This window comes from Tursiops truncatus, chromosome 10 (assembly GCF_011762595.2).
Source record: "Tursiops truncatus isolate mTurTru1 chromosome 10, mTurTru1.mat.Y, whole genome shotgun sequence".
In the NCBI taxonomy this organism is placed as follows: domain Eukaryota; kingdom Metazoa; phylum Chordata; class Mammalia; order Artiodactyla; family Delphinidae; genus Tursiops; species Tursiops truncatus.
The window spans coordinates 10,622,592-10,636,631 of NC_047043.1; the positions used below are offsets into that span (position 1 = coordinate 10,622,592).

The 14,040-nt window shown below is 46.0% G+C and overlaps 1 protein-coding gene across 1 annotated transcript in view; it reads left to right on the top strand.

The window, feature by feature from the left end:
* CD83 (CD83 molecule) overlaps nucleotides 1-14,040 on the top strand; it is a 178,351-nt gene that overhangs the window by 98,697 nt on the left and 65,614 nt on the right. The window lies entirely within an intron of this gene.

Sequence of the window (14,040 nt, forward strand, 5' to 3'; positions counted from 1 at the left end):
GAACTCATCGGCAGCCTCTGCCCACGTCATTCATTGCCTCTGACAGATCTATCCCCCAGCTGGTGTTGATTTCTCCCTGCAGTGTGGGGAGACCATTAATCTTGCATGTTTTCTCACTGGGTGGGTTCTTTTTCTTTACTGAGATTTTAAATGTGGCTGTTTCCACTGACTTTTGAGAGATTTGTCATGTGTGCTCTTTTAAACAGGTTGTGTATAAACTAATTCCTTGAGTAGAACTGGGGTCACGGGCAGAAATTCTGTCGCCAACGGGGAGCTTTGATTTTATCATCCTTCCCCATGTCAAAATTGGTGGGGGGCACTGCCCACGGAAGCATTTATTATGAAGCATCTGAAGAGATGCTCCGGCACCATCCTGATTGGTGGGGGGGCACTGCCCACGGAAGCATTTATTATGAAGCATCTGAAGAGATGCTCCGGCACCATCCTGATTGGTGATTCTTCTCCGGGACTGATGGAGCCACCCCCTGCTGCCTCCTGAGCTGCACCGATAAGGCAGTGGAGACTCACAAAATCAAATGCCAACGGCAAGTGAGGAGGGAATTCCTGAAGGGGCAGCTGCCCTGTGGACCTCTGTAGCTGAACTTTGCAGTGGGCAGTTCTCTGGCTACAGAGAGAGAAAGGGTTGTCTCTGCCCAAGCAGCAAGGAGCAGAGTGAAAGAATTATCTAGTGAAGACAGGTGTTCGGAGACGTCAATTCTTGCTGAACAAAAGAATGCGTGTGCAAAACCGGACAATCCTCTTTAGGCTGAGCGAGCCCTTCCTCCTCCCGGGCTGGTTCTTTCTCTTTTTCTTTCTGAATGATTTACGACATTTTCTGAACTGCCCGCTTCATATAAAGTTTCCATTCTCTCTCGTAAAAAGGCTTTTGATTTAGTTTAATTATTTAAAAGTGGCAAGGACACCCCAGTTATTGAGGGCTTACAGGGCTTCTCACCCCACATTAAAGCTCTTTGTAGGATTCAAAGCAAGTGAGACCAACCTACAGAGAAAAAGGCTGCCTGCTTCTATCAGACTTAATCCCCTATCAAAATGCATCTCCTTCACGTTCCAGTGACTGCAGAGCCTGTGAGGTGACCTGCTGGCGGCCTGTCTGAAAGCTCCTGTAAACCCCCATTCTGGCTGTATTTGGTACCGGCACCAAATGAAGAGGTTGCTTATCTACCTCTCCAGGTTCGCGCTGAACCCTGCTCCTGTTCTCGGTCGTGACACCTCATGGAGACCCTCCCAGTCAAGACACTGCGGCTCTTCCTCTGATTTCCATTCTTCTTCCTGGATTTGATGTGAAGCCCTGTGTGATCTCTGGTTACGAACTTGGGTTCTCTTGGTAACAATCTTGGTCTATCCTGGCTGTATCTTCAGGTCTCCTGAGCGTACATCGTTCTGGTTATATTTGACCCCAAGACCTTCCCAATCCAGTTCCACCCCAGCAACTTTTACCAGGTTCAGCCTAACCCTGGAAAGAGACAAAAGGCCCAATGAGTAAGGTGATGAATGATAGAATGTTCATGATTAAAAAAGAGTTGCTAATACATTGGAAAAAATCCAATAATGTATATGGAAGCACTTGTTTACTCTTGATTTCTGTACACTTTCAAAAATATTGTTGTTACTGGCAAAGGCAATGCTAAGTAGGGCATGCACGTGCAATGCACGTGCAGGGCATGCAGATCCTTGCGGTGCCCGCACCTCTGGCCCTGGCCCTGGCCTGACAGCCACCTCCCTGTGCCTCGCACCCACACGCAGACCCTGCGCACTCCAGGCCGGGCACCGCCCAGCCGGCCGGCCCTGCAATCCTGTCTCCTGACCTCCTCCGCATCCACCTGCTGGCCTCATACCTGGTGGGCTTTCTTCAGCTCCGGGCTCTTGCTGGGCACACTTTCTCCCGTGCTTGACAGGCGCAGTGGCACCCTGTCCTCTAGCGTGAGGCTCCTGCAGTCACTTTCTGTACCATTTGTCTCCTGCAGCACTGCCGCTTTCTCCAGCTCTTTGGTTTCCTCAGAGACTCCTTCCCCAGCTCCCTTTCCAGCAGGGCTGGGCCCCCAGCAGCGGCACCCCAGGGGTCAGATTTCCACGTGGTCCAGCCGTGACTTCCCTACCAGCCAGTGAACTGAAGCCCCGGCCTTTCCAAGGACGTCGGGATCTCAGCTCCGGAGCTGGGCTCATCCTCGGGTGGTCTATCTCAGCCCTGGAGGGAGTGTGTGAGCCTTACAGCTGATGCTTCTGTATTCTTCAGAATTGTCTTTAATTCTCCCCAGCCTCCCTGTTAATAATTCTTTGTATTTACCTTTCCCTGTTCAGGATACTGTGTGGCTTTTGCCCCCTTATTGGGAAATGCCCTATCTCAGGGTTTCTCAAGTTCAGCACTAGTGACATTTGAGGCTGCACCATCCTGAGTTGTGCGGGGCTTTCCTGTGAGCTGTTGAGCATCACCCCTGGCCTCTCCCCACCAGATGCCAGTAGCACTCTCACAGCTGTAACAGTAAAAAGTGTTTCCAGACATTGGGAAATTCCCATGGGAGGCAAAATCTCCCCTGACCGAGACCCACTGCCCTATCTCACACCTCCCCTTCCCACCTTGTCTTTTCCTATTTCTGTTTTTTTTTCCTCTTCACAGCACCGTTCACCACTTAGCAGTATATTTATTATATGCAGATTCTTTGCTGCACGTCTTTCTGAGTAGAACGTAAAGGACATAAGGGTGCGGGCCTCGTTTTGTTTCCTGCTGTCACTCCAGCACCTAGAACTCTGATATATCCTATCAGCTACTTGAGAGATAGGAATGAATGAGTGAATGAATGTGTGTGAGGAGACAAGTTTGGAGAAGGCAGGAGAAAGTGCAAGGCCCTGAAAAGAAGGAGTAAGATGCAAAGAGAGCTGGAGGGAAGGACCCAAGAGTCCAGAGGCCAGGAGACCCTGCATGACGAGGGGTGGTGGGCGTAGAAGCAGCTGGTGGCCCACAGGGCACAGGGGTCAGACGGTGCCCATTGGGATTTGGGTGAGTTTCGCTGCACGCAGACATCGGAACCCTCTCTTTATCAAATCTTCGGAACTATGTCTCTCCGTAGACTGTGTAATGAAGTTTTTCTTTCAAGGAATGAAGGCAAATTCCATGCTCTGCTCCACAGCTGGTACTTACTGAAGATAGACCCTCCCAGGAGTGCTCAGTCAAGTCTGAGTGACCCAGATAAACACATTTACCCACCAGGACTCTGAGTCACCTCAATGCCAGTGACACTAATGCCTGTTCCCCAGGTTGGTTTTCGTTAAGGTTCACTTTCTCCCTGAGGAAGCCTGAGGACCCCAGGAGGCTGGTAGCAGAGGTGTCGCTAATTACATGGGTGTGATGAACAGTGCAAAGCGCTAATGAACAGAGACTAAACTGGCTTATTTAACAGTTATTTTGAGAAGAGAAGTTTTTTGCTTTTGCTAAACTGGTCCGTTTGTTTAAATTAAATGAGATGGTAATGGGTGTGACAGTGTTGGTTAAAGTGCAGGGTTTCATAAGACAGAGAGGCGTGATACTATCACTGTAAGTGGACACGTCTGCTTTCTGTTAACAAGGCTTTGAAGTGGGGGGGCACATCAAAAGGTTTACTGGGGAAGAGATTCTGCACCACCTGCTAAGGATGCCTTTTAAGGAAGCCAGGGCAGTCCGCCGGTCCTTCTCCTATTCTCCACAGGGGGCGCCACTGAGCCAGATGCGGGTGTTCCAGTGTCTCCTGGATACACCCTCCAGTTGAACTGGAGATTTCCCTGGGGGCTGAAGAAGCTTCTGTCTACTGTGACTCTCCCAAAATAGCCTTCTCAAGTGTGTATAGGCAACCGAACAGGGATGCAGGACGTTGGGAAGATAAGATGGGATACCGCTGATGCTGTTTCAGTGCTCTGTGATGTGACTACGTACCTCCTAGGTCACTAACTGTGCACATTTTCCAGTGGCTTTTTGATGACATTTTCGTGCTCCATCAGAGAAACAGAAGGTCTTGTGAACAAACACAGATCAAAAACAGATGTTTTATGTTCAGAAAGGAAAAGACTGAAATGAAATCCACCACCATGACATGGATTGCCAGTTTCTTTTATGAAGTCTGATTTTACTAATGGGTGCCCTACATAGATGAACTTAAAAAGCGTGAAAAAGAAAATAAAAGTTTACTTATTTTTTTCTCATCTTCTGCAGATTTCTGGGTCAGTCCATTGCTCTGAACCACGCGTCTCTCCAGGTTATAATGTCCCTCATTTTCTACAGAAGCTATGCATCTCAAAAAAATTTTGCCCCCAAAATTCCATTAAACAAGAATTAGATAGTGATTTCAGTTTAGGTTTTAGAGCTGTTTATGGATAGCCTGAAATCCCACCCTCTTCCTGCAGCTTTCTGAGCTTCCATCATAGTAAAATGCGGACCATGTCCACATCATTATATGGTTGAATGAGGTGGTGAATAGTGTAATATGTGGACAATAGAGCATAGTATATAGAAAGTGCTCAATAAATGATAGGGATTATTAAAGTTATTATTGTGCTTCAACGTTTGGATGCATGGTTTTTCTACCTTGCACCTGCTGTCAGGTAAAGCCAGCAGGCAACATAAATGACTCTCTGGGAGGTGACTGTAGAGGCCAAGTCGTTGAGCTGTTAATTCAGTCTCCAGGAAAAGGGCACATCAGTTAAGAGGATGTTTATCAGATGCCCACCCCCTGCCTTGCAGTAAAAATATGTTTTGAGTTTTTCCTGTGTGTGCTGGACATCATGGGGGCAGATGGAGGTGTGACCCACTTTCACAGGTGGTGATTTTGTGGGTCCTGAATTTTATCGAAATCTTAATGCTTACTGAGTCAGATGAGATTAGGTACCCACTCTGAATTCCAGGATATTTCATCAGTGGGGTCACGCTGTAGGTTGGGGGTAATAAGGAACATAATTTATTGGTTTTCTCTGATTCCTTTCTCTAAAGATCCAGCCATTTTTCCTAGTCCCCTTTCTTTCAATGACTACTCTGTTGGGACCTACATTGTGTCAAAACAACTGACTACTTCATGAATCGAATCCTGGTTAATTAAGTGAGGGGGTAGTCAAGCAAACATTGCAGATAAAAATCTCTTTAGGCTGTGAGAAGTCAGTGAATTCATTTCTGTGTGTGTAGCTCGTGAACTCAACCTCAGGAAAATCCTGGAAAAGAAATAATTTTTTCTTCCTGTTAGGAAGACTACTATTAGGCTGGACTACTGGTTCTGCACAAGTAAGGAAGAAAATTCTCAATACAGTAGAAGTATTTTTGTGGCCTGGCGACAATTTAATAATAATAAACTCTTGAGAAGTTTTTCCTAGTGAGCTCAGCTCCCAGAAATATGTCTTGCGCTCAGCTGCCCTCTACTGGCTGAAACATGGATTATTCTCTCTACCAGTGGCTTCCCTGAGGATAGAAGAGCAATGATAACGTGCTCACAAATACTCATCTGGTGCATTTTGTACATGTGGAACAGGATAAAGGTCTATTTGGATTTCAAATTAACAGATTTTTATGAAATGTACCCTCCACTCCTTATCTCATCTCCTTGACTTGCCTAATTTCTCTTCTTAGCACTTATCCCATTTTATGGATCTCCACTTATTTATTTGCCCTTTGTCTGTTTCCTTGACTAGAAGGTAAGCTTCATGAGATCCAGGACTTCATTTGGTTCACAGCTGTATCCTTGAGCCTAGAACAACGCCTGGCACTTAGTAGCTGTTCTATAAACAGTAGTTGAATAAATGAATGAGTATCAAGTATATCTTAGGACTGGGTGCTGTGATCAAAGATTAATAACACACAGTTCTGGCCTTTTACTGTCTTTGTGTCATGTCCCGGACCTTTGTGCATACTGTCTTGGTCTTGTGGGAGGTTTGGTAATTAACAGGGGGAGTAGAGAAAGGGGTTAAAGGTTAATCACTCATCTTTCTCAGCTTTTAATGCAAACAACTTTTATTTAGGAACTTGGACACGTTGGACAAGTCCTAGCCTGCACTGGTCCATCCACAGTAAGTGCCCAATAAATGCCAGTTGTTGTGATGGTTATTCACTGAGTGCCAGGATGCGCGTGTGAACACAAAGATGAACAGTCTGTGCTCACTGCCCTCAAGGAGCTTGGAGGCTGGCTGTGGCGATGGAATCACAACAAATGTGACAAATGTTATACTAGAGTCCTTAGCACTTGTGCTAGTGTGTGTCTCTGGTGTCCCCAGTTCAGTCTGAGCAGACATCGTGTGAATGTGGCCAGTTACTTGCCCTGACCACGTTATTAACTTGTATGCGTTCATAAGCCTGGTTACCTTCCTGTTTTGTTTTGTTTTCTTAAAGGAGGGGGAGGAAAGGTTTATGCTTGGGTCCCAGGATAATCAAGAAAAAGACAGGAACCTGGAGGGGCAGCATGGCGCCCTCCTCCGGCCTGGTCTAAGAGGCTGGATCAACAGAAAGGGGAGAACAACAGAAGGTGAAGGGGGCCTCTTCAGAGTCGGGGTACACACAGAGTGTTTCAAGGCCCAGGTGATGAAATAAGGCACAGAGCTGAAGGAGAGCCATTTCCCTGTGCTGCTCCACAGACCAGAGAAGCCCAGAGAGGCAGAGGGACCAGGAAGGAAAGACCTTCCACCAGGGCATCTGCTGGGCAGATGGGGGTGTCTTCCTCGAGGGGACTTGGGGTATAGTATCTCTAGGTGAAGACCACGGCCCAAGTTTACCCGGAGGGCTTGCTGAGTGCCTTTACTGCACTCCTTGGAGGCCCACAGAAATAACTGGGGGATACTTTGAGGATGAACTTAAGGCTTGGGTCAGCAGGTTAACAAGCTAGTAAAACTCAGGTATTTTTGGCAATTATTTTGTATCACAGGCCGGGGAAGCCATGACCCTTTCTGTCGTAGGAACACAGAATGGAGCCAGGAACCTGTGAGAGAAGCCAGGTGGATGGGGGGCAGGGAAATCTGTGATAAGGAGGACGTTGTGAACTGAGCTTTGCAGGATGTGTAGGAGTTGGTTAGGCTGACATGGGTCAGCGAGTTTTCTCTTTTGAGCGTCTCCCTTGCACCTTCCCACCCTTTCCCCAACCTCCAGTATCAGCCCAATGCTGCGTTGTGTCTTCTAGATAGACAGAGGGGAACAGAGCAGACTTTGGGGTCTCTCTCCAACCAAGTCTTCTCCCAGGCATGCCCAGTGTAGACTGCTGAACCCTGATTCCCCACCTGGCCCTGGTGGGGCTTGGGATTGGCCCCAGTGCTAGACCAGGGAGCAGGAAGCTGTCTCCATCCTTGTCTCTGTTCAGATTACGTATTTACATACGCACATGCAAGGGAGAGTGATTCTTATTAAACTGCAAGACAGGTTCTACTGGAAGGCCCCTTGTTCTCCCTGTCTTGCCTGCCGGCATCGTGGCTAGACTGCTGGGCATGGAGAAGGACTGGATTCCCAAACAGAAGCAGGCAGGGCGGGTGAAATGAGGGGCGCTCAAATGAACCAATCAGAGAAACACTTTAAGGACATGTTGAGGCCGGGCTGGAGATGGCTTTCCTGGGGAGCCTTCAGATTCAAGGGAGGTCACGTTGATCTGTCTGCTGCTAACAGAAGGCAGGTGATTATTTTTGACCAAAGGTGTCAGGAAGCACACGAATCTGATAGACTGTCCAGTGTGAAGCATCAGGCTTGGGAACTTGAGTCCTGCCCCCCCAATCCCCTTTATTTGTATTATTATTTTTTTTTAAATATTTATTTGGCTGTGTTGGGTCTTAGTTGTGGCACACGGGATATTTGTTGTAGCATGTGGGCTTCTCTCTAGTTGTGGTGTGCAGGCTCAAGAACGTGTGGGCTCAGTGTGGAGTGAGGGCTCAGTAGTTGTGGGGTGTGGGCTCAGTAGTTGCAGCACGCGGGCTTAGTTGCCCCACGGCATGTGGGATCTTAGTTTCCTGACCAGGGATCAAACCCGAGTACCCTGCATTGGAAGGCAGATTCTTAACCACTGGACCACCAGGGAAGTCCCCCAATCCCCTTTAATTTACCCCTACTCCCTTTAAATCACCCTTGCAGGTGGGAACCAATCCATTCCCTACAGCAGGAATGTGGGCACATCCACACTTTTGGGGCAGGGAGGGAGGCGTCTTTGCTTTTCTACCACAAAATGCAGCCTTCTTTACCTACATTCCTGGGGGTTTGGTGACCATCTGGGAAGATGTTCTCTTTCCTGTCAGCTCTCTGGTCTCCAGAGTTTGGGAGGAAAACAGAGTTCAGGAAGCGAGTGTAGATCTTTCACACAGAACTACACACAAAGAAACAAATGGCAGGAAGCAAAAAGAGTCCATTTTGCTAAAGCAAAACTACTGTCTCTACGTAGCTGTGCTGCTGGTCAGGCTGGGAAGGGCTCTGCCACACAATTAAAAAGATAGAACCGTTTCCTGTTCAGTTAGCATCCTTCCTGCTGTTGCCACACCTGTTCAGGGGACCCCGGGGCTTTCTGTCCTCATGCTCAGGATCTCACAGATCTGAGCTATGGACACTGTGCTTGTTTGCCCCACCTCGGGTTCACATACATTGACTTGATGTGTGGAGGGGCTGGAGAGGGCCATGAGGACGTGTAGGGCGAGCAGCAGCTCACCAAGCTTGCCAGGAATCTGATGCTCTGGGAAGATTAATTATGGGCTCAGCCTTTTACATGCTCTGTCATTCGGCAGACATCTCTGTTGCTTTCAGAAATTAACACAAATAATTAAAGCCAACCTGTCCTCTGCTTGAGGGCCGCTCCAGCAGGGGTCCTGCTCTCCACAACCTGGACACACTTCGCTGAATGAGCCCGGAAGCAGCACAGGACCAAAGGAGGAAGTGAAGTATGGAGACAGAGACTGCACATGGGGAGAAGGTGTCACTCCCCATGCCAGCTGGGGCACGTGTGACTCCCCTGCAGAGCTCCTGCCTCAAACACCGGCAGAGCCCTGAATGTGTTTTTATTAACTGGTGTGGTGAATTCAGTGGGAGAAATAATTCCCACAAATCATGCTGCATTGAATGCAAATTGATTTACTTTTGCTGTGCTGCTATTTAATTAAGTCAATGCAGGCTGTAGCACATAGAGAAGTGGAAGGTATACATTTTGGGGCAATAGGATTCAGACCCCTCGAAGTCAAGTAATATCCATGATGGCATATTTGGGGGCTGGCTAATTGGATGGGGTAGCATGTGTGTGTTTGTTCGTTTTTCTGTTTGTTCGTTTTTTATTTTTTTGGTAGAACAGGCAATCTTGCCCATATGGTTTATTTATTGATTGATTGATTGATTTAATTTTTTTTTTTTTGCGGTACGCGGGCCTCTCACTGCTGTGGCCTCTCCCGTTGCAGAGCACAGGCTCCGGACGCGCAGGCTCAGCGGCCATGGCTCACGGGCCCAGCCGCTCCGCGGCATGTGGGATCTTCCCAGACCAGGGCACGAACCCGTGTCCCCCGCATCGGCAGGCAGACTCTCAACCACTGCGCCACCAGGGAAGCCCACATGGTTTATTTTTTAAATGCCCCCCAAAACTGTTAAAAATGGTAGTTAGATTCCTAGGCTAGCCCACAAAAGCTTGTTTAACCCACACAATGCTGGACTGCCGGGCTGGTTCATTGGTCCATTGGAAACACATCCTATGTCCCTTGTTTGGTAGGGACAGCAGCCTCTGAACTCTGAGGACGGCACAGCTCATTTGTTTGGTTCTAGGTATTTTTACTGTAAGAATCTTTGCTGCAGGCAGTTTCACTGCACAATGAATTGTGCCCTGTAAGACTATTTTGCTGTAAAAGATAGAATAACACTAATAAAATAGAAGGACATTAAAAAAGACATAATGAAATATGAAAAATTAATAACAAATTTTAAAAAGATTTTATTGTGAAAATGAAAAACACAGTTGCATACATATAATATGTGTGTAAATTCATGGTTGTAGTTTTATTCCTGTATATCTTAGAGAAAACGACGATACTTGCTTTCTCAGAGTCGATCATGAAGGATTCAGGGTCTCATGTCGGATCTAAGTCTTTTATGATATGAAAAGGTCTGCAGTGACTCTCTTCAGACTCCCTGGAAGTAAAACAAACAGACAAGGGGTGCTGCTATTTCTTATCAATATATGTGATGTATAGAACTGGTAGCTCATGTCTGGACTACATTTAAATGTTATGTTGCATACCTAGACCTTGTATTTCACCCAATCATCTGAGGCAGATTCTGTGCCAAATACCGCAAGTCTGTCTACATCCTGTTCTCCACCTTCAAACAGCAAAAAAAAAAAAGTCACCATCTTCAAGAAACTTATCAGTAATCACGTAACCATTTTGGGGGGTGTATAGGAAAAGCGCGATTGTTCTTTTGCCTTCGACTTCTAATATTGCATGATAAATTTGGTAAAGACGTCACGACAGAACCAGCTGTTTTATCTAGAACTAGCGAAAGAATCGATCATTGAGGACTGTTGTCAATTACTAGCCTCCCCTTTTATATTTGCCATAGTTTTTGGTAAACTTTTGGTTTTGATGGGTGGGAGGGATGACGGTGCTCCCCGAAGGATTTATAAATGCTATGCTGTCATTTTCTAGTGGAGAATGCAGTCTGGCTTTACACTCTCTTATCTCACATTTCCGGTAGGTTTTCTTATCACTAAATTTTCTATCAAGTTGATATTCATAGTTGTTCTCATTGTGTTAGCACACAATTCACAAATAATTATACAATACACAGTACTCTTTATTGTAAATTCTGTATAGCCAATTGATACTTGCAGAGTGCTTTTGTTGATTTCCGCTGGACTCTTGCATCCATTGTCAGTCTACAGTTGGGATCAGACCACGAATGGACAAAATCAGACTATGAGTAAATGTTTGATTACCATCCGGTTCAGCAAAGTCACTGAAAGCACTGACAGATGAGCGTGGCTTAAACATGAATGTTGGTGGATGCTGTTATGTCCTTTGAATAAGACAAGAGAAAAAAATGAAGACATGTAGGCGCCCCATTCATTCATCAGTATGTGGCGTCTTCCCGGAATCAGACCACAGTTTTTGAACACTAGAAGAGTATTTCCTCATTTTTTGGTGTTATTCACAATCGAGCATTCACAGATAGGACATACGGTTATGTTTAATCTGCATCATTAACGTTTTCTCCATCACCTTCTTAAGTCTGGACAAGCAACGAAAAACAAGAAACCAAGCCCTGGTTTGTAGTGTTTGCCAATTTCTGTGGTGTAAATGCTCCTTCCATTATTTCACGCTACCAACCTGAGATGCGTAGTAGCATACGGCCATGTAGTATTTCCAAGATATAAGCACAATTGTAGAAAATAACCTTGAGACCATAGATAATAGCAAAATGTAGTAAAATAATTAGGAAGAGATAGAAAATTTGAGTATTTATTACCTTTATTTTAAATATAATTTAAGTGTAAATTTATACAATTTACATTTTTTAAATAATAAATTTATTTATTTATTTTTGGCTGCGTTGGGTCTTCGTTGCTGTGCACAGGCTTTCTCTAGTCGTGGCGAGCGGGAGTTATTCTTCGTTGCAGTGCGCGGGCTTTTCATTGCGGTGGCTTCTCTTGTTGCGGAGCATGGGCTCTAGGTGCGTGGGCTTCAGTAGCTGTGGCTCGCGGGCTCTAGAGCGCAGGCTCAGTAGTTGTGGCCCACAGACTTAGTCACTCCGCGGCATGTGGGATCTTCCCAGACCAGGGCTTGAACCTGTGTCCCCTGCATTGGCAGGCGGATTCTTAACCACTGCTCCACCAGGGAAGCCCACAATTTACTTTTAAATCATGGTTGTATTTAACAACTGGCTTGCAAAAATCCTGAAAATTTAACAATGGGCTTTCAAGAGCTGGTCCAAACCAGCTTCAGCGCACCACCGCCCGTATCACTCCCATGTAGGTGGGAAAGATTAGTTCTTATCGTAAATGCTGTGACACTTGGCTGCTAAAGTGGAACATATAAACCAGGTGCTCCGTGCATGTATATTGAATGAATGGAGACTTTCAGTAGATTATCTATTTGCTCTGATCAAAGCACGTTCATACAACCAATGGCAGAGTAACTACATCCGAACTACACAGTATTAGCAAATACCACACTGACTGCAATCAGTCTGTTTTCTCAGCTGCAGCGTGATTTTCTACCCTTCCTCTGAAGGCACAGCTTGCATTTTAAAACTAGGCCCCTACCATTTGATCCTCTCTTGTTCAGCGTGGAATAATAACCCCTAGCGAAGCTAACTGAAACATACCAGCAGGTTTCTTAGGCCCCGGAACATAATGTCTTCTCAGACGAGCAGCTGCTAATTGGCTAGCAGGGGTCTGGTCTTCTGGGATTTGTCTCAAACAGCTGCTGACAGGCTGTTTACCTGGGAGACACTCACCTTTATCCTTGCAGTTAACTAGAGGTGGGGCCTCCGAGCTGTGCTTTTGATTCACAAAAGCCGAACAACTTCCCTTGTGGCGCGCCCCTCTGTGACGTTATTCTTCTGTGAGTGATCTGTGGGTGGGTTCAGGGAGCCGCAGCCACAGAAGGCCAGCCTAGAGTTGTATTGGCTTCACTTCTTTGCAAGCACAGGAGGCGGCAGCCATCCGTCAGAAGGTCAGGAGATGATCAGGGACACCCTGCATGAGACTGTGCCTCTGACCTTCATTCATCTTCATTTATTCTCACTCCCTCACTCAGCTAATGAGTTAATAAGTACCAAGTGCCTACCTGGAATCTGAGCAGTGTGAGTTTTCAAACATTTACGAACCTTCATGGACTTTTTCTTACAAAAGCAAAGCATATTTATTGTAGAAGACAATTACAAAATATTATACAAATAAGTGAGAACAAAAGGAAAACAGTCATAATCACTCTAAGATATTTATTGTTTTCTTCCAGACTTTCTAGTGCATCTGTTACCCGTGGTTGCAAAATTGGGATCATACTTAATATAATGCTTTTTGATTTAAAATTATACAGTGAAGAAGTTTTAATATTAATAAGGTTTTTGCACTGGTCTTGGGAGGGACAAAATGTCCCTTTAGCCTCGTAGTATTGGAGGGAAATAAAGTGATGTTTCTTGAGGGAATGCAATATTAGAATGGAGGAAACCAAGTGATTCGTCCAAGCCCTTCTGTCTAGAATATGCTATTCCTGGGGTCAGAGAATCTGAGGTCTTGGAATCCTGTCATGGTTTTTTGTGATGTCTTTTGAATCAGAATCTTGATTTTGGAAATTAGACTATTGCTACTAAATGCATATTTCTGTAACGATTTCCTGTAGCTTACTCCATGGTAAAAATATTAATGCTGCCTGTGCTAAGAGGAAATGCAGAAAAGAGCTTTCGGGTATACGTTGCCTCTAAAATAGAGGGAGCCGCGGTCTCCCGGGACTCAGACAGGGGTCGCCAAGATCAGACGCTTCCACCCTGCTTCCACCTCCGGTTTCTTGGCAATGGTGTCCCCACCCCTCAAGCCTGTTGGGCCATCTTTCTGCTGTGTCTCTTCTATTATCTCCACTGTCATGGCTTGGCTCAGGCCCTCATTACTGCTCACCTGCATTGCTGGAGCACCCTCCTTCGCGGCCTGCAGCCCTACCCCTTCCAAGCATCACTGTCACAGTCACCTCTCTATGGCCTTGCTCATGCAAGCATGATTCCTGGGCCAGCAGCAGCAACATCACCTGGGAACTTGTTAGAAATGCAAGACCCATACTGTCTGTCAGTGAGGATCCAGTATGAAGACAGCTTCATTAATTTGAATAGAGAAATTTTAATGTAACAATTGGATGAGTGGATAAATAAATTGCATGCCCGTATACAATGGAAACCTACTCAGGGAACAACACGAGTGAGCAAAAGACTCAAATCTCAAAATATCACACACAGTGTGATTCCATTTATATAACATTCTGGGAAAGACAAAACGGTAGGGGCAGAGTTCAGTGGTTGACAGGGAGACTTGACTACAAAGGGGCAGCATCAGAAAATTCTGGGGGTGCTGGAAGTGCTCTGTG